At 42.0% G+C, this 22,845-nt stretch overlaps 1 protein-coding gene across 1 annotated transcript in view; it reads left to right on the plus strand.

The window, feature by feature from the left end:
- Positions 1–272: 272 nt before the first annotated feature.
- sturkopf (lipid droplet associated hydrolase sturkopf) overlaps positions 273–22,845 on the plus strand; it is a 101,819-nt gene continuing 79,246 nt past the window's right edge. Inside the window, exon 1 of the mRNA XM_090384915.1 lies at positions 273–480. The gene's annotated coding sequence lies outside the window, so the exon portion shown is untranslated. The remainder of the gene's footprint in view (positions 481–22,845) is intronic.

The following is a 22,845-nucleotide window of genomic DNA, read 5'->3' on the forward strand; positions in this document are numbered from 1 at the left end:
ATACAATTTACTCAGTATAAGAGAATTCTGTTGCACAGTCTCCTGTTCTCATCGCCGTTATTATTAACAGCGAGTGTGAGGTGGGGGTGGGAATAGCAAGTTCTGATTAATGATGATCGAACCCTAGCGTCAACAGACGAACGGGAGACTAGACACTACCGAAACTGTCTGATATTACGGAGCCACCGATTCCACGCAAATGTTTGCGCGCACACTCCGAGAGAACCCAATTATCGATCTACTCCGCTCAGTGTCACCGGATCGCTGTTGAAGTCATTCCCTGTCCATTGCTGAAAACGGTTGCAGTCGAAGGCGGTCCCTGACCCCTGAGTGATGGCATTCGCCTCAAGCTGAGAGAGTAAAATACAGCCGAGTGTGGCTGCGGTCGTTCGAAGCCAAATTGGTGGATATAACCGTGCGCGTAACGTGATTATCCCTTAATTAGTGCTCAGTACGACCGATCACCGCCATGGGACATTAGTAAGTGGAATCTTTAATATAATCTTGTTCAGTGATTTCAGTTGGGTGCCGAAATGAGAATTACAACTATAGTACTGCATTGAGTGGTATGGTTACCCAAAGAATTACAGTAAAACTCAATGCCGTTCTATATTTGTACAATATTTAGAAGCAGCGCGACTTTCGTTTTCTCACTTAAATTTATATTGCTGGCGTTTTCCTATTATGTAGAAAACTTCCATCGGGAATTAACAAAAAAATCCCTTTTTCATCATGTGTTGCTATGAGAGCTGTTCATAGGAACAGTATGCATACGAAATATCAATGTAAGGAATACGTTTTCATTTAATTTATTGTCTTTACATTCAAATCTTGCTTTTTTTTCTCACGCCAGCATCGTTATTTCAGGTAAATGCATTTATTTTAATAGTGTGAAAGTTAAGTTATGCAGCAGTGTGATGACTATTAATGAATCACGGTATTCTGGAAGGAATCGAACGTTGCACAGACTGCTAATTTCCTTACTCAATAGCTGAGATTCACACCACAGGAAAACTCAAGTGATGTGTGTTGGATACCCGCACTTCTCACATACGTCTTCTGAATCGCGCATACCGATATAGCATAAACCTTAGACGTATGCTTTTTTTTTTTATGATAGAAGCATAGTCATAAACGTGGAACTGAATTGGGATTAGTTATATTAATTAATGAATACAGACACATTTACTCAAAGTATCTTTTATCAAACAAATTTATAGAGAAGCATTTATTGCTCAAATACGGTAACTTATTCTGTTGTTTTGCTAATCTCATTTCTGTGGTGGGATAAGGAAGGATTTTTTTTTAGCAAACTGTAAGCCACGAAAAGTATTTTTAAATTGTTTTTTTTGTTTCACTTTATAGACATCACATGACTGTGCTTTCTTAAAATTATAAATTGGTGTGTATGTGGTATAAGATAGAAAAGATAGAAGTATGCAAATCAAATGTAATTATACACTGAAAGGACAGAATTCATGAGATACCTGGTTCCTGGGCAACGCGACGCTGTCACCCCTCTCGCTAGTGGACAAACCCACCACTTGGAAAGTATATAGGTACACAGCCTTCACGTAGACGGTAATTCGATGTCAGTATGGATAAACGTCGTGAGCTAACTGACTTTCAAAAAGGGATGATAGTGGGGTCCCCGACGCATGGGTCACTCTATTGCGGAGGTGGTACAGAAATTGCACTATCCCCGTTCGACAGTATCAAGGGTGTATTGGGAATACGCCATTTCCGGAATAACATCTCATTGTAGACAGCGCTGTGGACGGAGAAAGGTGGTGGATGAATGTGGCCGTTGCGACTGTCTCGCATTGTTTCAGCCAAGCGGAGAGCGACAGCTGTACAAATCGCCGCCGACTTCAACGAGGGAGATGCCAGAAACTTCTCCACCAAGATCATCAGGCTATCATCAGCCGCAATAGGTTATAGTTATAGAATTCCACAGCTAACACCACGACACAGTACTCTACGCCTCAACTGGGCGAAAGGACATTGGCACTGAACCTTGGATGATTGGAGACAGGTCTCCTGGTCCGATGAGTCCCGTTTCCAGTTATTTCAAGCGGACGGGAGGGTGCGTATCTGACCGCACGAAGCTATGCACCTGTCATATCGACAAGGAACTGTTCACGCAGATAGATAGCAGGTCGGTAATGGTCTGGGGCGTGTTCAACTGTAAATCAGATATTATGTATTTCATGTATTTTATAATTGTAACATAGATGTATATTTTGTAACATAATTGTATATGTATGATCACCCTCTAGCCAGTAGCTGTAACCGGGTGTTCTCATAAGAGAAATAAACTGATGATACTAATAGACGTACCAGAGGTGATAATGGCACCTCTGGTACGTCTAGACGCATCTCTGAACGGTCCAGATTACGTAATAGTAATAGAGGCATGTGATGCAAGAAAGCAAGCGTATGAGCTTATGTAGCATCAGCCAAAAATAAAAAATAAAACAAATAAATAATAAATAAATAAAAAATAATAATAAATAAATAAAAAATAATAATAAATAAAAAAAAATTCACACGACCATTCCCTCTAAAAGTTTGTCCATTTCCTCCTTGAATTTATTTAAGCTATCAACTTCCACAACTAGAGACAGAAGTTTGTTCCAGCAATTAACCATCCGCTGGAACAAACTTCTATCTGTAGTTGTAATTAACCATAAAGGCAAATTTTCGCACATTCATTCTACAACTGTCTTTCCTCAATTTGAATTAATGCCCCCTCAGGTTCGTAATCTGAGCAAGTGGAAGAATCCCATCAGAATTCAAAGTGCTCAACCCATTCAAGGCCTTATATACCTCAATCAGATCACCTCGCAAGTGCTTAGTCTCCAGCCGCTGCAATTTGTAGAACTTAAGCTTTTCTTGATAAGATGATCCCTTCATTCCCCTCACCAATCTTGTTGCCCTTCTCTGTACATGCTCATGCAAATCTACATCCTTCCTAAAATGAGGCCTCCAGACCTGTATGCAGTACTCAAGGCGTGGCCTGACCTTTGCCTTATACAAAGGGATAATCACCTCCTTTTCACTGCTAGAAAAATTCCTGTATATCATTGACAAAACCCCATGATCTGCTCTTGCAGCCTGTCTGCATTGCTCAGAAAACTTCACATCTGACTGCACAATTACTCCCAGATTTTTTAAATTTTCTATCTTAGTCCTTGCAGACCATCTACATCCCTTCAGGGTCATCGTACGCCCACAGGGCAATGCACTCTTCCAGCAGGACAGTGCGCCTCCCCACAGAGCCATGGTGACAAGAACATGGTTCGAAGAGCATTCCGCAGATTTTACCACCATGGGATGGCCTACCGTTCACCTGACTTGAACCCTGTGAAGAATCTGTGGGATGCTGTGGAAAGTTCCGTTCGCGCTTTGGATCCTCCACCCAGGAATGCGACGGGATTTTGGACAGCGGTGAAGCAAGCGTGGATGGAAATACCTGTGGAACGTTTTCGTGAACTAGTGCACTCAATGCCTCGCCGTGTGACTACCCTTATCATAGCGAAAGGTAGGTCTACCCGTTACTAGGTAGGTATCCCATGATTTCTGTCCACTCAGTGTACTAATTGTACATTAATCTCGAAGTCACCACATGGAAACAACAGATTGTAGCTGGTAACATTCTTGTACTGGCCAGACTGATCACAGGACGATTTGACGCCCCTGATATCACTGACCTGATTAAAAACTCCTCGCATTGCCGGAAGAAATCAAGTGGACTCAAGGCTCCCACTCCGAATCAGTTTCAGAAACAGTCTCAAAGGCTTGGACTCACGTTCCCAGGAAGCACGGTAGATTTGATCAACAATCTAGCCATCGATCTGGATAAATTCTGCCTGAATCATATATACAGACGCCAAACACAAACGGACACATATACTCGTACAAATCTACCGTTATATATCACAAGAACACCAACAGAAAAAAATTTTCCTCGACAATGATTCACATGACTCGATAAATTTAAAATAAAATGAGGTGAAGCCGTCACTGGTCCCCTCTCTTGGCATCTATTACTCCAAAGACGCCTGGCATTGAGCTCTAAGATAGTCAAAATTGCAAGATACCATTGGCAACAACCGGTGATGGACTGCCTCAATCCTTTATATTTTTGTTCATATTTCTTATTCTTTTGCACAACACTTTTTGATAAAATAATATCCTACTTAATTTGCGATACTTCGGTATTTCGCAATTTTCAAGTATGTAAAATAAAAACTCTGTAAATTCTGTACCTTCAGGCTAAGCATACATGTGCTCCGTGCAACCCCCAGACATATGTCCCTGCCTTAACCTCTGAATATAAATATCACCTCCTTAGCTTACTGCAGTCCAGGGGGTGGCCGTTAGGCAGAGCAATAAACAGATTTAATAAATAAATAAAATATATGCTCCATCCACAGGTGGAGGTCCTGAAGACAAATGTAAAGCGACAAGTGTCGAATGGATCATTCCACACAGTTATAACAACGAGTCAGCTGGGGTGCATGTCGTGAGAAGTATATGGCGCGTTCGTGGCAAATAAGCTGCGTTCGTGGCAAATAACTGGAGGTCAGTGCCGAGTTCTTGGATTCTGTCAAACATCTGATTTGGTAACAAACCGTTTAATAAGGCAAGCCTGTTGGGCTGAACAATTAAATATCGGGTTGATCTTAGACGTGCAAGGTGAAGGCGCCATGAATATGGTCTGTATATTTGGCTCCGACATAATACTGATGACTATTTTTGCAATGAATACAAGTCTACTCGTCTTCAACGAGTTTTGGTAGTCTCCTTAGTTCCAGTCACTGTTGCTGTATAAGGAACAACATTGCTGTTGTCCGTTATAGAGGGAGAAGATTTAATTTTCGGGTGGCCCATTTTACCAACAGTATTCCTCGGCATAAATGCGCTTCGTGTGAATGTGGGCACCCGATGCCCAAATTTCCTTATATACAAGTAATTAAGTAACGGTACAATAATTAGAAGTATATGGCGGCTATAAGCTGCGTTCGTGGCAAATAGCCGGAGGTCAGTGCCGAGTTCTTGGATTCTTTCAAACATTTGATTTGGTAGCACAGTTTGCAGTAATAGTAATTTAAATTGTAGTTATCTTTTAATAGTTTTGTCTTTATAACATGCTTTGTGGTGGAGAACTGTAAGAAAACTTGAAGCAGGAGAGTTGTTGGCTTAAGAGACAAAATGGTTGATATGTTAGACAATTAGGATACAGAATTTGAACGTGATAAATATAATGTTGTCCATTTATCGCTTAACACCTATTGGTAACTATGGTAACAGAACACATGATGTCATCGGATTTGGAGTAAGTTATTTTTAGACAGGTGGCAGAAGGTAGTCTCGTTATGACCTCGGTGGTATTTGAGGAGCAGTGGAACATTTATCAGTGGGCTGAATAAATGGGTTCTTTTCCCGATAAGAACATGTGTTTGTCAGCATTAGTATTAACACCATATCCGAAGAAAGCAAGCTTGTACAACATCGGCAAAAAAAAAAAAAAACTTTACTAATTTACTTCCCTCATTCCTTTTAATAATTTGTCCATCCCTTTAAATTTATTCAAACTTTCCATTTCTACAACACCAAGTAGAAGTTTATTCAACAAACAAGAATTTCCGCAAGTATATTCTGCAGTCATCCTTTTTCAGTTAAATTTTTGTTCTCTTGTGCGTATTGTCTGAGAAACAGTAATACGCCATCAGTTTGCTCAACTATTTTAAATCACTTAACATCTCAATAGGTCCAAATGTCAACAGACATTTAGTTTCTACATGCTTGCAATTTACAGAATTGAAGTCTTTCTTGGTTGCTCTAGTTTGACTGCTCTAGTTGCTCTTCTCTGCACCGGTTTCAACAGATCCACGTCAGTCCTAAAATCAGGCTTCTGCCTCTGTATACAGTACTCAAGATGTGGCCTAATCATTACCTTATGAGATTATACAATGAGATAATCACTTCCTGATCCTTGCTAGAAAAATTCCTGTATATTATATACTCCGAAATTCGTGAGCTGTCCTAGCCACAGATTCCATAGATAAGATAATCGACTTCCACAGCACCCTCCTGCCAAGAGGCACAAATATTCATTTCTTTTGCGTTCAATCAGAGGCAGTCAGTTGCACTAGAAGAACAGTATTCGACCATACGGTTCGAAACGGTGTTATTACTACAATATTACAGTACCGAAATGTCACTCGAATGTTATAGTTTAAAAGTTGAAAAGGATGTAACATTTATTATAAAGTTAATATTTTAAATATTTAAAGATCTGTTGTGTCTATTTAGTGTTACAGTTTTATGTGGTTTTAGTAAATTCAGTTTTGCCTATTGTAAAAAAAAATAAATAAATAAAATAGAATAAAATTAAAAATATATATATTCATTTGTAAATTATAAATAAATTTATAATATGCTATTTCCTGAATTTTGTTATTTTATATTAAATTTTATTATTAAGCTTCTTCGTCCATATGTAAAAATAGGAGATAAATGTTTTCTTTATTAATCCTAGATGGATATTTTATGAAACGATTTTTCAGACGATAAATATTAGATAAAAATCTATTAATATTTCGCAGTGAAATTATTCAAAATATTAAACAGCACATATGAATCCACGTGTGGCAAAAACTGCTCCAGCCTGATGTGGTCTCTCCGGATATAAACAAAATATTAAAATAAATTTTGTATCATTCTGGAATATAAACAGAATATTAAATAAAGGGTTAAATAAAGGGTTAATCTTCAGTAAGAGACTCTTACCCATGGATCTTTGCGAAACAACATGATGGCCAGATGTAGTTCCTGCCCGCTGCTTCACACTGGTTGGCTACTAATAGATGGCTGCTTAAGAGTAGGATACCGGTGAATTACTTAACAAGTACAGGTCACTGTTGAAAAAAAGCCATGATTTAGGGTTCAATTTGAAAGTGTCTGCAATTCTGCCCAGACACGATAGGAGGGAGTATATGATGAGAGCCCTTTCGATCAATTCGACCCTGGAAGGATTGTGCAAGGCTCAAGGGGTAGAATTTTTTTCATCCTGGTCTGTACTTGTTAATAGGAGAGACTGCTTCTACAGGGATGAGATACACTTAAATAGAAAGGGTGCAAGAATATTTGCTGATGCTATCGAGGCAGTGTTAGGTGGGTCGGAAACCTACTAGCTTAGGGGATACAAGGACTAATACATTAACAGTAGCCACTGGCAGGGGTGAAAGTGATTCTTGCACTGCTTCTATTGGAAGCACAGCCTTGAAAAACAAGATACAGGGTATTTCAGAGACTGCTGGGAGTCATTGCGCTACACACATGGGTTGTGTTAGGACAGCTAAGAATAGGAACAGGTGCATGTATACTTTCGTGTACACCAATGCAAGGAGTTTGTAAATAAATTTGATGAATTTGAGGTTTTGCTCAAAACATCATAGGCAGATATTCTTGGAATATCAGAGATATGGTGTCACACAGATATAAGGAATGCAGAACTGGAATTTGGGGAGTACAATGTGTACAGAAAGGATAGACAGGATAGGAAGGGAGGAGGGGTTATGCTATTAGTTAAGAAATACATAAAATCCAAGGAAGTGAAGCAGTCGACATCACTGGACAGTGCACTGCCGAGTCAGTTTGGTGTGACATAAGCATTGGGAGATCAAAAATGAGAGTAGAAGTGTGCTATAGGCCTAATGACTCTGATGAGTATAATAAGAAACTGTACAGGGAAATAAAGTGGGCAAGTAAATCAAAGAGTCTTATAATGGGGGATTTCAATTTCCCAGAGATTGACTGGAATTTGTAGATTGGTCACTTACACACTAGCAAGGCTGTTGTGGATTTATTGGATGATTGTTTTCTACACCAGCATGTTCGGGAGGCAACTAGAGGCAGTAATACTCTTGATCTGATTATCAGTAGTGATTCTTCATGCATTAGGAATCTGCAGATAAAGGAACCACTGGGTGGCAGTGATCACAGTGTGCTGAAGTGGGATTTGCTCAAGGAGGTAACTACCATCAGAGGTAAAGGGAAGGGTTTTTGCTTTCGTAAAGGCGACTATGATGGTCTGAGACAGTATTTAAATTCTATACAGTGGGACCAACTGATGATGTTACCAACAGCAAATTCAAAATGGGAAGCATTCAAAGAACTTATCTTGGAAGCTACTACGCTTTACATACCAACTAAGAAATATTGTTCAAGGTTTAGGCCAAAATGGATGTCAGATGACCTAATGAGACATATGGCAGAGAAGAAAAATGCATGGGATACATATAAATTAATGGGTGACATGAAAGCCTATGGTAGATATAAGCTGGTCTGTAACCAAGTCACAAAGGAAATTAGGCAGGCAAAGGCAGATTATGAGAAATCGTTGGCAAAGGATGCAAAGAAAAACAGAAAAGAGTTCTTTACCTATGTAAATTCTAAAAGGAAAGGGATGAATCAGATTGCTCCACTAGATATCGACGGCTCAACAGTTGAGGATCCTGCTCAGGTATCTAACAAACTAAACGAGTATTTTGCCTCTACATTCACACTTGAGGAGTTATTCAGGAAGGGGATTGCCAGAGGTGAACTCTGGCAGTGAGCTAGATAATTCTGTAATAACTGAGAGGAAAGTGGAGAAGAAATTGTTGAGGATAAACATAAAAAAGGCACCCGGGGTAGATGGGATCTATTCAGTTATAATAAAGGAGGCATCAAAGGAAGTAAGTAAACCCTTAGCCATAATTATGAGAGCTTCTTTGGACTTAGGGGAGGTACCCATGAACTGGAGATGTGGAAATGTGACACCAATTCACAAAGGAGGATCAAAGGGTGACACAAGTAATTATAGACCTGTTAGTTTAACTTCTGTCCCAGAAAAATTAATGGAGGCGCTGGTTAAAGAAGCACTGCAGGATCATGTAGACAAGACTTCAGTTATAGCTCGGACACAGCATGGTGTTGTTAAGGGAAAATCTTGCCTGATGAATTTGATTGGATACTATGATGCAGTCACAAAATAATTGGATGCAGGGAATAACTTTGATATTATACATTTGGATCTTAGAAAGGCTTTTGATACTGTTGCACATGGAAGACTGCTGCAGAAATTGGAGAACTATGGCATTGGAGGCAAATTGCTGCTATAGATAAAGGGGTGGTTGAGGGTGAGAAGACAGAGAGTGGTAATCAATGGACACTGCTCATCGTGGAGTAATGTTATTAGCAGAGTACTTCAGGTTTCAGTGTTGGGTCCATTGTTGTTTGTATTTATAAATGATATTGATGATGGTATATCAAGCTTAATGTCCAAGTTTGAAGACGATGCAAAGTTTGGCAGGGTTGTTAAGGACACTACTAACGCTATGGTGCTTCAACAGGATCTGGAAAGGTTGAGCAGATAGGCTGAGGGGTGGCAAATGAAGTTTAACATTGACAAATTTAAAGTACTACATATGGGAAACAATAACCCCAGAGCAACGTATCAACTCTGTGGTACTACACGTAAAGTGGCAGAGAATGAAAAGGACCTGGGGGTAATTGTGCAGGCAGATATGAAGTTTTCTGAGCAGTGCAGACGGGCTGTAAGAGTAGCTCATGGAGTCTTGTCAATGATATACAGGAATTTTTCTAGCAGGGATAAGGAGGTGAATATTCACTTGTATAAGGCAATAATCAAGCCACACCTTGAGTACTGTATACAGGTCTGGAAGCCTCATTTCAAGAAGAATGTAGAGCTGCTGGAACGAGTACAGTGAAGGGCAACAAGATTGGTGAATGGAACAAAGGGTTGCTCTTACGAAGAAAAGCTTAAGTTTTGCAAATTACAGTGTCTGGAGACTAGGCACCGGCGAAGTGATCTGATAGAGGTGTATAAAGCCTTGAATGGTTTGAGCATGCTCAATGCTGATGGTATCCTTCCTCTTGCTCAGAATAATCACCTGAGAGGGCATAAATTCAGATTGACGAAAGACAGATGTAGGATAGATGTGCAGAAATTTGCCTTTAGCCAGCGGGTAGTTGGTTGGGGGAACAGACTTCCATCTTTCTGTTGTGGAAGTTGATAGGCTAAATAAATTTAAAGGTCAGCTGGACAGGTATTTTGAACGAACGGAGGGAGTGATTTTTTTTTTTTTTTTGGCTGATGCTGCATAAGCTTTCTTTCTTGCATCATATGCCTCTACAATGCTAATGCTAAGCACCACAATTTTGCATTAGGTTGAATGCCGTTCTACAAGCCAGTAGAGAGGTACGGATACGATAACCAAGCCGGTTAGGCTGATCTTCGTTAGCAAAACACTTTAATTATTATTATTTCTCCCTGATTGGGGTTCCACCTCGTGACGGGTATTGCTACCAAGTACACAGGGTGGTTGTTATGTCTGGTGTTACTGTTGGTAGAGGAACTCTCTGACTATCCTACAGGTTTTCAGGATTGCAACTTTCTGGAGTTCCTTTTAGGTGTTCTTGGATGCCTATTGCTACTAGGATGTTATGTAAGGTCTTTGGCACCATATCTGTGGTTGACACGATGATCAGGATGGTCGTTACTTGTTACATATGCCACACATCTCTTTGATCTCCTGTCATAGGTTCGTGCTATTATTATTGTTATTACTGTTATTATTATTTTTTTTATGAAAACCCAAATCCAAATAGTGCTGTGCATGGATTGAGAGAGAGAGAGGGCGATACAGGAAACTGCTCTGGAGACTAAGCTGATGACAGTTGATGACAGTCATCTGCCATTTAGTGTTAGTATTATTATTATTACACTGAAAGGAGAGAATTCATTGGATACCTGGGCAACGCGACGCTGTCAATCCTCTCGCTATTGGACGAACCCACTGCTTGGCAAGTATACAGGTACACTGCATTCACGTAGACGGTAATTCAATGTCAGTGTCGATAAACGTCGTGAGTTAACCAACTTTGAAAGAGGGATGATGGGATGATAGCGGGCGCCCGACGCATGGGTCACTCTATCGCGCAGGTAGTACGGGAATTGCACTATGCACGTTCAACAATATCAAGAGTTAATCGGGAATACGCCAGTTCCAGAATAACATCTCATCATGGACAGCGCTGTGGGCGGAGAAAGGTGGTGGCTGAACGTGGCCGTCGATGTCTGTCTTGCATTGTTTCAGCCAACCGGAGAGCGACAGTTTCACAAATCACCGCCGACTTCAACGAGGGAGGTGCCAGAAACGTCTCCACCAAGACCATCAGGCAATCATTAGCCGCAATAGGTTATGGGAGACGCCGCCCACCAGAATCCCATTGCTAACACCAAGACACAGGACTCTATGCTTCAACTGGGTGAAAGAACATCGTCACTGGATCTTGGATGATTGGAGATGGGTCTCCTGGTCCGATGTGTTCTGTTTATAGTTATTTCCAGAGGACGGGAATGGTGCGTATCTGGCGGAAACCTCACGAAGTTATGCACCGGTCATGTCAACAAGGAACTGTTCAGGCAGGTGGACGGTCGGTAATGGTCTGGGGTATGTTCAGCTGGTCCAGGTCGAGACCTCTGGTACGTCTAGACACATCTCTGAAGTCCAGATTTCATGTGCATGCTTGCAGATCATCTGCATGCATGGACACGTTATCTGGTTGTTGCGGGATGACCATGAAAGGACTGCATCTTTTCATGGTCATCGTGCACCCAAAGGGCAATGGGCTCTTCCAGCAGGACAATGCGCCTCCCCACAGAGCCGTAGTGACTAGAACATAGTTCAAAGTGCATTCCGCAGATTTTACCCATGGTATGACCTCCCCGTTCACCGGACATGAACCCTGTGGAGCATCTTTGGGATGCTGTGCAAAGGTCCGTTAGAGCTTTGGATCCTCTACCCAGGAATGTGACTGGACAGCGATGCAGCAAACGTGGATGAAAATACCTGTGGAACCCTTTCGTGAACTAATGGACTCAATGTCTCGCCGTGTGACTGCCCTTATCCGGGCGAAAGGTTGACCTACCCGTTACTATGTAGGTGTCCCACGATTTCTGTCCACTCAGTGTGCATATTACATACTGTTATAATAAATATTAAAAATATAAAATATTATATATAATACTGTGTATGGGTTGAAGGAGAGAGGGAGGGGATGCGGAAACTTTGCTCTGGAGACTAAATATAGGTTTCACCTACTACCAGTAAGAGTTTTCTTACTAGTGAAAAAAGGTCCGGTTATATTACGTCACCAAATTCGGGACGGATTCACTGTGTCTTACACCATGCTGTGGTCAATTGACTTTATGTCTGGATACAATGGTGTACTAGAAAGTAGATGGCGGCCCAGTATCACCGTTGTTTTCAGAATTCGTTCCAGAATTTGGTGTCGTAAAGTAACATAACCTTTTTTTTTAACTAGTAGAAATGAAAGCCTGTCACATCTATTGTATCGTCCTACAAGAGAACCGGTAGAGCCGGCTGAAATACGTCTATGGTTTTGCAGAACGCCATGCGTTCAAAAATCATGATGATTAGTAACCAATCAGAACGAAGCAGTGGGCAGAGCTACATCTGAATGTCATTTGCTGTAGCAAAGATCCATGGGTAAGTCTCTTACTGAAGTTAACCAAATAAAGTATTACAATACTTGAGATAATACATAGATGAAAGAAGTGGCCGACTGGGTCTAAAAATATTGGTTGCCAGGAGACAAAGGGGACCCACCCTTTAATAAAAATGATTTTATTAAATTTTTTTTTATTAAAATAGTAATACAACGTAAATTTCAGTTGCATTCAGTAATAATATTGGAACTTCTATTATATTTTCAAGCTACTAAAAGGACATTAACATTTTTAATATATTGTCTAATGTTATTGCAAGGGGGCCCACTTGCCATCGGGCAAGGTGACACCCTGACCAGTCCGCCACTGGATGGGAGTATCACGCATATCTGGAATAACTGTGCGCCTTTTTGCTACCACTAATATTAATACTAATTTAAACCTCAGTTGTTATTTTTCAACACATCTGGTTACTATCATTGAGCATCCTGCCATCAGCAAACTTAGACATTAAACTTGATATGTCTACATAGTATCATTAAAAATATTAAAAACAAGGGAGCCAAAACCGAACCTTGAGTGACCTGCGCTAATAACATGCCTATTAAGAGCAGAGATCAGTAATAACCTTTGAATCTAACCGAACATTTAAAATTTTTTTGGTAAAATTGAAATGTTGCAAACCATGTTCTTAAAATATATGTTGCACTATATTTCACTTTAACGGTAACCATCACCACTCCTACTTAACAAAATCCAACACGCAACTGCTGTCAAAACCTTGTCAAAATACAAGGTTTAAATTTAGAAAATTCTCAACGATGTAAACAGTTCGTCATTTTAACCGAGTTTATTTCGAGTACCAAATAAAAGAACTCGTAATAATCATTCTTTTGATATCAATTTTAGAACGAATTACGGCGAATACGGTCCACTACATATCTCCTACTTCTATTAGACAATTATAAAATAGATCCCTTCATCAACTATCCTATTAGGATAGTTGATGAAGGGATCTATTTTATAATTGTACAGTAATCCCCATTTTATTATTATTCTCTTTCTTTTCCTGATGGGTTTTTCCTCACCCCGCGACGGGTACAAGTACCAGATGAGTAGGACGGTTGTATTGGGTGAGGAACTCTCTGACTATCCTGCAGGTGTTCGCTGCTTTCTGGAGTTCCAAGTAAGTGTTCTCTGTGAGGCCTATTGATACTAGGTTCTTATGAAGACTCTTTGGTACCATGTCGGTTGTTGAACACGCATGGTACCAAATGATTGGGACGGTCATTACTTGTTCCATATGCTACATTTCCCTTGATTTCCTGTCTTAGGTCTGTGTTCTCCCTCATCTTTTCCTCGTAGATTTCTGGTGTTGGGCACTGCTATGTCGATCAGGAAGGTAGCCATTTCCTTCTTCGATGAAGGCAGGGCTATCTTGTCCGTTATTATGGCACGGTCCCAGTGTAATTTGTGAGGAGAGGTCTCTAGTACGGCCTGGGGGTTCATACTTGTAATATGATAAACTTTCTTTGATTAGATAGTATTTTTGCCGTAGCTTTTGATGTATTATTCTGGCAACCTGATCGTGTCTGCAAATGTACTCCGTCTGGGAGTCACCCTGCATCCTGCGGTGATGTACTGGATTGTTTATCACTTTTATTTCGTTGTTTAAACCATTACAATTCTATCGTTAAAACTTTTACAATGCAGAACAAAATATGATTGTTCATTAGCTGGAAGAAGAAAGAGTATCCCACTCGTGCAACTTGGGTTCAGTATTCTGATTATGAGTTCTGTTGCTGCTGCTGAATAGAAGACCGACAAAGTGTCTTACACCGTGCTGTGTCACTTGACTTTATGTCTTTCTATCTGTATACAGTGATGTGCTAGAAAGTAGATGGCAGCCCACTACCATTATGCATTTTTTTGTCCGAACTTTGATTAACTAATATATTGTTGAATGGGGAGAGAGAGAGAGAGAGAGAGAGAGAGAGAGAGAGAGAGAGACTATCTGAGATGAGAACACTGCAAGTGGATTGATTCATATAATGCGCGGAGTCGTGTCTGAAGCATCGTTCTCTTCCTTTTCTGTTTCCTTCTACACTTCTCTCTTCCTCTCCTTAGCTGCGTGTTTCCTTGTTTATATACAAAGCTTGTACATAAACAAACAAATGACTAACACACAATTACAATGATAGTTCTATTCAGACGCGAAAAGTCCAATTCAAGGAAATCAAAGGAATTCATAACATCATTAATCCACCCCAAAATTGGGGATGATGAGTTTAAGTACGGCTTTTATAATGTATTTAGGAAGGATAGGGTAGATAGAAGGGGTGGTGGGGTAATGCTTCTTATCAGAAGCAGCCTAAGTGCGACGATTGCTTTCCCGGATTCAGATGTTTCACATGCTAGTATAGAGTCTGTATGATGTGAGATAGTTGGAAACAAAGGTATAATGCGAGTAGGAGTAATCTACAGACCACGTGATTGTGAAGATTATGACAAAAGCCTCTACATGCAAATGAAATAGGCAAGTAAGCAGCGTCAATGCCTTATTATGGGTGATTTCAATTTGCCTCTAATTGATTGGAGTAAATGGGAAGGAAACTCGACATGGGAAACAAAATTTTTAAATCAACTAGATGACTGTTATTTGTATCAACATGTCAGGGAAAGTACTAGAGAAAAGAATATCCTAGACCTCATCATCACACATGAATCAGATGACATAACAGGGCTGACAGTAGAGGAACCAGTAGCAGGAAGTGATCATGGAGTTCTACGGTGGATGATGACGAGAGAGGTAGCAGAAGTAAAAGGCAAAGTATAGATGCTATTTGAATGGGTTTTAATTTCAGAAAATGAAATTACGATGCCTTAAGGTACTACATGGCCTCTATTAACTGGGTAGATATCGTGCAGAAAATGAATACATTTGAACTGTGGTACGCTTTTAAAACATTAATCACAGATGCCTTGAATGGGTACATACCATTAAAAAAATACTCCACGAGAAGGGTTCCAAGTTGGATGAATAGTGAAGTTGCCGCATTACTTGAGCAGAAAAAGGTGTCCTGGAAAGGGTACAGAGCAATAAAAAGAACTGAAGCCTATAACAGCTACAAGGTGATGTGTAATAGAGCCACAGAAAAGGTTCGACAGGCAAAGGCAGTTTATGAGAAATCACTAGCAAACAGAGCAAAGAGGGGGGATAAAGAATTCTTCACATATATAAATGCCAAGAAGAGCAGGACAAACCAGATCGGACCTTTACGTAAGGGAAAGGGGATAGTATCAGTTGGATGCTGACAGTGCGACAGGCACGCGAGGACAGAAGGAGAAGGGAGCGCTGAATAGAAGGAGAAGGGAGCGCTGGATAGTTCCTAGGCGCGATCGGTTTACTACTGTATTGGCCTTCTTGTGCCAGACTCCAGAGGCATAGGTGATAACCGGGATGAAAACTGCCTAATAGAAGAGGGACAGCGTTCTCTTCTTTAAGCCCCAGTCCTTCCGGGCAACTCATCTAGATCAACTCAGGATTAAGATCAGGAAGTATGCTGCCCAAGTCGAGGAATGAAGGAAAGGTTTTTGTCTAAGATCAAACCTAGATATTTAAGCTCTGTTTTTAGTTTTACTGTAACACCATTGACCTTGATTTGGGGTGGTCTTCTCAAATCAAGGGTACGTTTTAGTAGGATCGAATTGGTTCTCTCTGGGGAGATCTTTAGGTTGTTTTGCTCTGCCCAAGCTGGAAGGGTGGAGTGGCCTGGTTGGCAGTTGCTTCTAGTTGGCCTCTGTGGCATGCCCATGCCCCACCAGGAGGAAATCTGGGTTAGCAAGTAGGGGGGAGGCAGGAGAGACAGCCTCTTGCCTCCTCCTATACCGCCGAGGAAGGGCGAAAGAAAGATGGGTCCAGCAAGAGCACCAGCACCGATTGCCATTATGGCTGGCATATGCAGAAAGCTCTGCGGTCTCATTGGGCTGGTTGGAATTCAGCTGAGTAGAAAGTCACTCATGAGGCTGCGTCCCATCCGGGGGGGAGGTCCACATATCGTGTCAGCACTTTTCGTGGGTTAGGTCCTGTTCGTGTGATTCTCTTATCATGTTTTTTTTTTTTTTTTTTTTTTTTTTCTGGGGCAGTTAGTTGTCGGTTTGTGTGGTTTGCTGTCATAGGTTATTCATTTCATGGTTGTTGCTGCTGTGGTGGTGGAAGCGGAAGAGCCCGCCTTCTTGTGAAGAGGTCTTGCGCATCTTGAGTGAAGGCACTATAAGTATCTTTTTCAGTTAGTATCAGATATTCCTGGTCTCGTAGCATTATTTGGGTGGTGGTTATAAATGGCAGCGAAGATCCTCGTACAGTGGGCAGTCGTACATCAAGTGCCCCCATGTCTCGTGTAGACCGCAGCGGCATAGGGGGGTGTCACTCAATCCGAATCCATGGAGTTTTTCTGTTATGGCGCCATGGCCGGTCAACAGGTAGGTGGCGAGGGGTCCAGGAGAAAGCTAATGTGGATAGTTTGGGTACACCAGTTGGATATCCGGAATAAATTTTTTAGTGATTTCACCTTTGGTTGATGTCTTGCCAGCAGTTTTGCCAGCGCTGGCTGAGATGTGGGAGGAGACGCTTGCGTTCCACTTTGTGGACAGTTTCAGGCGGTTAGCCTCCCGTCCCTTGGAGAGTTTATATGTTAGGCTGCGGAAGACTATTTCTAGGTCTAGGGGAAGAGTCCCTGTCAGGGCTTGGAGAGCGTGTGTGCTTACAGGATTGCAAGCTCTTGTTATTGATATTTAGGTGAAGTGTAAAGTGTAGCTAGCGTCAAACGGCACCAGGGGTTTCCCCCATCTCTGCGTAGTTTACTTTGTGCGGTGATACAGTTCACTGTAAAGAGCAGAGATTTAAAAGTGTATGGATCTTGAAATGTGTGGTGTCATGTATCGTTGTTCTTCTGGCCATTTAGCCGCCAGGCCCTTGCTGAGGCCCGACGTTGCCCCACTTTCGACCCTTGGAGGCAGACCAGGTAACTAGTAATTTGCATTTACTCTGGCAGGTCCTGCCACCTATTTTCCTGAGATTTCAGTGGCAAGAACCTAAAAAAAAAAAAAAAAAAAACAATAAGAAATAAATAAATAGAAAAAAAAAAAATAATTTTTGCACGTTGTATGTTGATCACATACATGTTTCCCGGTTTGAGGGGGTTGCGTTTGAGAATTTAATGGCCGAGGAGAGGGCGAAATAATTTAAAGAAGCTAGAATTTTGGTGTGGGTCTGGCGCTGGCATGCAGATAGAGAGGGGAGGAGCCTGAAGGCTGGGGGGGGGAATATCTAGGAAAGACTGGGGTCAATAGAGTAGACGACCCCAGTATGTGCCAGTGGGGCATGCCCATTCCCCACCAGAGAGAAAGATGTGAGATGGCAGGGGGAGGCAACAAGAAGACTGTCGCCTCCCCCTCTGCCAGGGGAGGGAGGAAAGTGTGCCCGGCAAGGGAGCCAGCACAGGTCGCCGTATGGCCTGGCAGCTGCATGTCTACTTGAGTCAGGTCCTTGGTTGGGTCCGAGTTGTCCAATCCGGGTGTAGGTTCCTGTCTGTGGTTGTCACTTGGCAGCAGGGCAGGTGCCTTAGTCAGGTCCGTAGTTGTGGGTATTTAGTCCAGTCTGTGGTTACTTATGTCTCTGTCTGGAGTCATGGTCATTAGTTGTTGGATCCTGGGTCCATTGGTTGAATCCGAGTTTGTCGAGTCCGGGTGTAGGATCCTGTCCGTAGTTGTCACTTAGCACTAGGACAGGTCCATTAGTCAGGTCTGTGGTTGCGGGTGTTTGGTCCAGTATGTGATTACTTCAGTTTATGCTGTTTTTTCCTGGGATGCAATCCCTTTGTGGATTGTCTTGATGGTGACTGTCCGTGCACTTTATATGGTTCTTTGCAAAGTCGTATATTCTTGTGGACCTGAGAATCGCTATTGTGGCTGTGGGGGCGGAAGAGTACGCCTTCTGTCAAAAAGATCTTGTGCAAAGTTTGCCAGTGCTTTGTAGCTGTGCTCCTCTTCCAGTAAGCGTTCCTCTTGATTCTCTGGCACATAATGTAATTCTGTAATTAGTCGGCATCGCAGGTCTTCATAAAGCTTGCAGTGGTACATTAAATGCTCCCACGTTTCCACTAAGTCACAATGACAGAGGGGAGTGTTGCTCAGTCCAAAGGTCATCAGTTTGAATCTGATGGCGCCGTGGCCAGTAATCCTGGGGAGAACCAGCTTGGGTATTTTGGATATACGGCCGAGACAGTTGGGAGGAATTTTCGCGTTATTTGTCCTTTTGTTGAGTTTGCCACCGTGTTTGCTAGGTTTGCTGGAGATGTACAGTTAGTCTTCTTATCTCTATTTTCGGTTCGCTGGCTACATTTAATGTGAAATTTAGGCAGGTATCGGTATACCCCTGAAAAGGCTGTAGAAGAGTCCACTGCGTATCACTTCAAGCTCCCAGGGAAGGGCACCCGTGAGCACCTGAAGCGCGTGTGTACTCACTGTGTTGCAAGCTCGTGAGATAGTCATCAAGATGTACCTCTGTATGGTTTCTAGTTTTCTTTTATTAGTTGCAGTGGTTGCTTTCTTGTACCAGACCCCCGAGGCATAGAGGATGACTGGCAGGAACACCGTTTTGTGAAAAGAGCAAGGGTTTTCTTCTTTATACCCCAATCCTTGCGGGCGATTCTTGCAAATAGTGACGAGTAATTTCTGATTTTATTTCTGATGTTTAGGTAGATAGTAGACGTCTAAGTGCCAGGCACATGGATGACTGGACCCAGGGTATTCCAGCAGAACGTCGCCCAAAGCATGACACCGCCGCCACCGGCTTGTTTTCGTCTCATGGTGCATCCAAGCGCCATCACTTCCCCGGGTAAACGACGCACACGTATCCGGCCGTCCACCAAGTGCAACAGGAAACGTGATTCACCGGACAAGACGACCTTCTTCCAATCACTCAAGGTCAAATTTCGATGCCGGGGTGCCCATGGTAGACGCTGTCGCCGGTGAACCGTGGTTAGCATGGGTACTCGGAGCTGCCTGCGGCTACGCAGCCATATTTTCAGCGGAGTTAGATGTACTGTGTGTTGTGATACATTGCTCCCATCACCAGCATTCCAATTACCGGCGAGTTGCGCCACAGTCACCCTTCTGTTGCCAAGTACCATCCGGGAGAGCCTTCGCTCACTTCGAGCATCGATGAGCCGTGGTTGTCCATCACCTCGCCTTGGCGGTTCGTGCGTTTTCCCTCCTCGGACTACTTTTTTTAGGTACTAATGACGGCTGACCGTGAGCATCCCACCATAGTACCGTTTCGGATATGCTCTGACCTAGTCGTTTGGCCTTTGCAATTTGTCCTTTGTTAAACTTTCGTAAATCCGCTTCTTTTCCCATCTGAAGAACATGAGGAACACTGAACAGCGGAGCTGAGTATCAGGTGTTTTTCATACCGTGTCCCGACCCGCGTACGCGCCGTAGTTCACCTGCAGTTGCTTCGGTGTGCCTGACGACTCGCCGGTCATAATGTTTTGGGTCCTCAGTGTATGTAAGTCTCCAGATATTACTGGTTGGGCAACACATATATGCGTTTGTTAGTAGTAATACCAATAGTATTCGCCATATAGTGCAAGGAAGCAACAGGCTTTTGCTGCACTGGCAAAAAAAAAATAGATAAGAAAACATAAATTATACGCTTCCCTCCTCACAAGCAACTAAGGCTATGAGGAGTCTATAAATTACGTTTGAAAATTGCGTGTATTTATTTTTTTCGATCAAATTATATACAACAGTTGACTCATTTACTGTATGTTGCCAAGGAAAGAATCATAGTCCCTACAAAATGCGTAGAAGCGCTTACAAAATTACATTTAAGTAATTACACGATTTAAATTGAAATTTTGCCACCATACACAATGATATTTACAGAACCGGATTTAAAACTTAAACTATACAAAAAAATAAAAATAAAATAAAATGACACATGAATTTCACACAAGTGACAGTTGATCAGAGACCGATAAGTCAATAGTGGCAGAGCAGCGAAAATGTAAGCTATTGGTTCTGGGCGATGTTCTGGTCTGTAGAAGTTTGCAGCAGCCTGTAAGACGTCTGTGAAGTTTGTGGTCGAATCCAGCTTCAGTTCATTGGAGAGAAGTTGTACGGAGAAGAAAGCTGTTCTCATGTATGTTAAGATGAAATCTAGTGCGCCAGAATCCTTCCTGTGAAAATCTGATACAGCAGTTTAAGATCAAGAAAAGCTGTACGAGTTCCAAGCGACTCCAAACAGAAACGGCAACAAAGCTGCTTCTAGAAGACCCGATAGTAGAATAAAAAAAACAAATAAAACATGTAACTCTTGTCTGAGATCGAAATATGAAGAAAGCCCATAAAAGTTCTTCGCATCATTGATGGTATTCGAACCAAGACCTTTTTTCCACGCTGTGTGAGAACGACAGTGAGTATGAACAATGAACGATGTTACCTGCGAGGGCTGAACAGGAGTGGAACTCCGTTCGCTCCTCAGCTACGATACTCTATTGGTGAAGTTGCAACTAGTTGTGCGCTTGAACCCATTTGGGGTTCAAGCGCACCCCTCTTGTCCCGAGTTGACCTGTGTCCTTTCTGCTACCCCGTCAGCCTCCACTGTTTTCTCGTATCAGCGAGCTGTTTCCGACCACAGGACCGCAGATGGCTGGATATTATTTGGTTATTGGACTAATGTCGATACACTCTAGACACAATCATACGTGAACACCCCAGCAGAATTGAAATTAATCATATCGGTACTTGGCGCCGACACCATTCCACTCAATGCCGCTTAAATTGTATTGTCCGTTATTTCACTTAACTGCTCACATACAGCAACTGTACGTGTCTGCCCACGATTTATAACACATGGTACGAACATGATCTCTGATGTGATGGAATGGGTGCAGAGAAGGGCAGCACATTGATGAAGGGAATGAAAGGTTGATCTTACCAAGACAGGCTTCAGTAATGCAAATTGCAGCGCCTTGAGACTAGGCACTAGCGCGGTGATCTGATCGAGGTTTTTAAGGCTTTGAATGGATTGAGAAAGCTCAATGTTGATGGGATTCTTCCTCTTGCTCCGACTACGCAATGAGGGGACATAAATTCAAATTGTGGAAAGATGGTTTGCCTTCAGTCAGCGGGTGGTTGACTGTTGGAAGAAACTTCCATCTGGTGTTCTGGAAGTGGGCAATTTGAATAAATTCAAAGAACTACACCAATTATTGGACTGGGTGGACAAGTGATGCGGGAAGGTTTTTTCCATTTTTTTTTTGGCTGATGCTTCATAAGCTTGCTTCCTTGCATCATATACCACTAAATAATAATAACATGCTCGTTAGGTTATAGGCATCACACAACAAGAACACGCGATGCTGTTATTAGAGGAACTCCCCTTTCTTGAAAAGGATACATGTACCTAATAAAGTGGTCACTCGGGCGTACAACTGCAATATGTGCAGTTGTTTATGCTTGACTGTTGCGCATTTCTTTGCTTCACTAGACAGGGAAAGATTCCAACAATTCTGCTTCGTTTATCGCGTTGTAGTCACCACACATTAACTTTGAGGAGTATCCGCCGCATATCCCCAACTAAAGCTCATTCTTCGGCACTTTTACAGCTACTAGCGTGGAGTGTGGCCTTGTCTGAAGAGGATAAAATGTTGAAGCAATCGTTGTGAGTATCAACACGATCTGACAAGAGGAGAGACATCTTGTCGCGTTCCGTAGTCAGGCAGTGGCACTTTCCGCGCAACTTCGATCTTTAAAAATTGCGAACTCGACGGTTCATTGACCGCAAGTGTCAGAAAACAAAACTAAATTTCTTCATCATCCCGATGGCGCCACCACAAACCGATTACGTAAACAGTTTGAATCCTATTAATTTTTGAAGTGTGGTATTTGCGTCGGTTGTTTTCTGGACATGGGATGTCTTTTAAAGAGTTCATTATCGAACGTTAACCATTTTATGCGCATGCGCCAGTTATTTCATTAATCTTGGCTGTTTTCATTGATATCTTTCGTACGCGGAAGTGGACTCAGTCATTAATTACTTCACTGAACCGTGAAAAACGCGTGATTCTGGATTATTTTGATGATAGCTTTTAAGCATGTAATGCCAGGGTGGCGACCCGAGAGTTTCAGGCGTTGCCGCTTACGGATTGCGGTTCCTTATTATCGTTGTTGAATAGCAAGATAATGAGTTCTTAATAACATAATCTATATCTCTAGGGGGAAAAAAAAAA

The sequence above is a fragment of the Mastigoproctus giganteus genome, chromosome 11 (assembly GCF_048544385.1).
Source record: "Mastigoproctus giganteus isolate SK-2022 chromosome 11, ASM4854438v1, whole genome shotgun sequence".
NCBI classification, from domain to species: Eukaryota; Metazoa; Arthropoda; class Arachnida; order Uropygi; family Thelyphonidae; genus Mastigoproctus; species Mastigoproctus giganteus.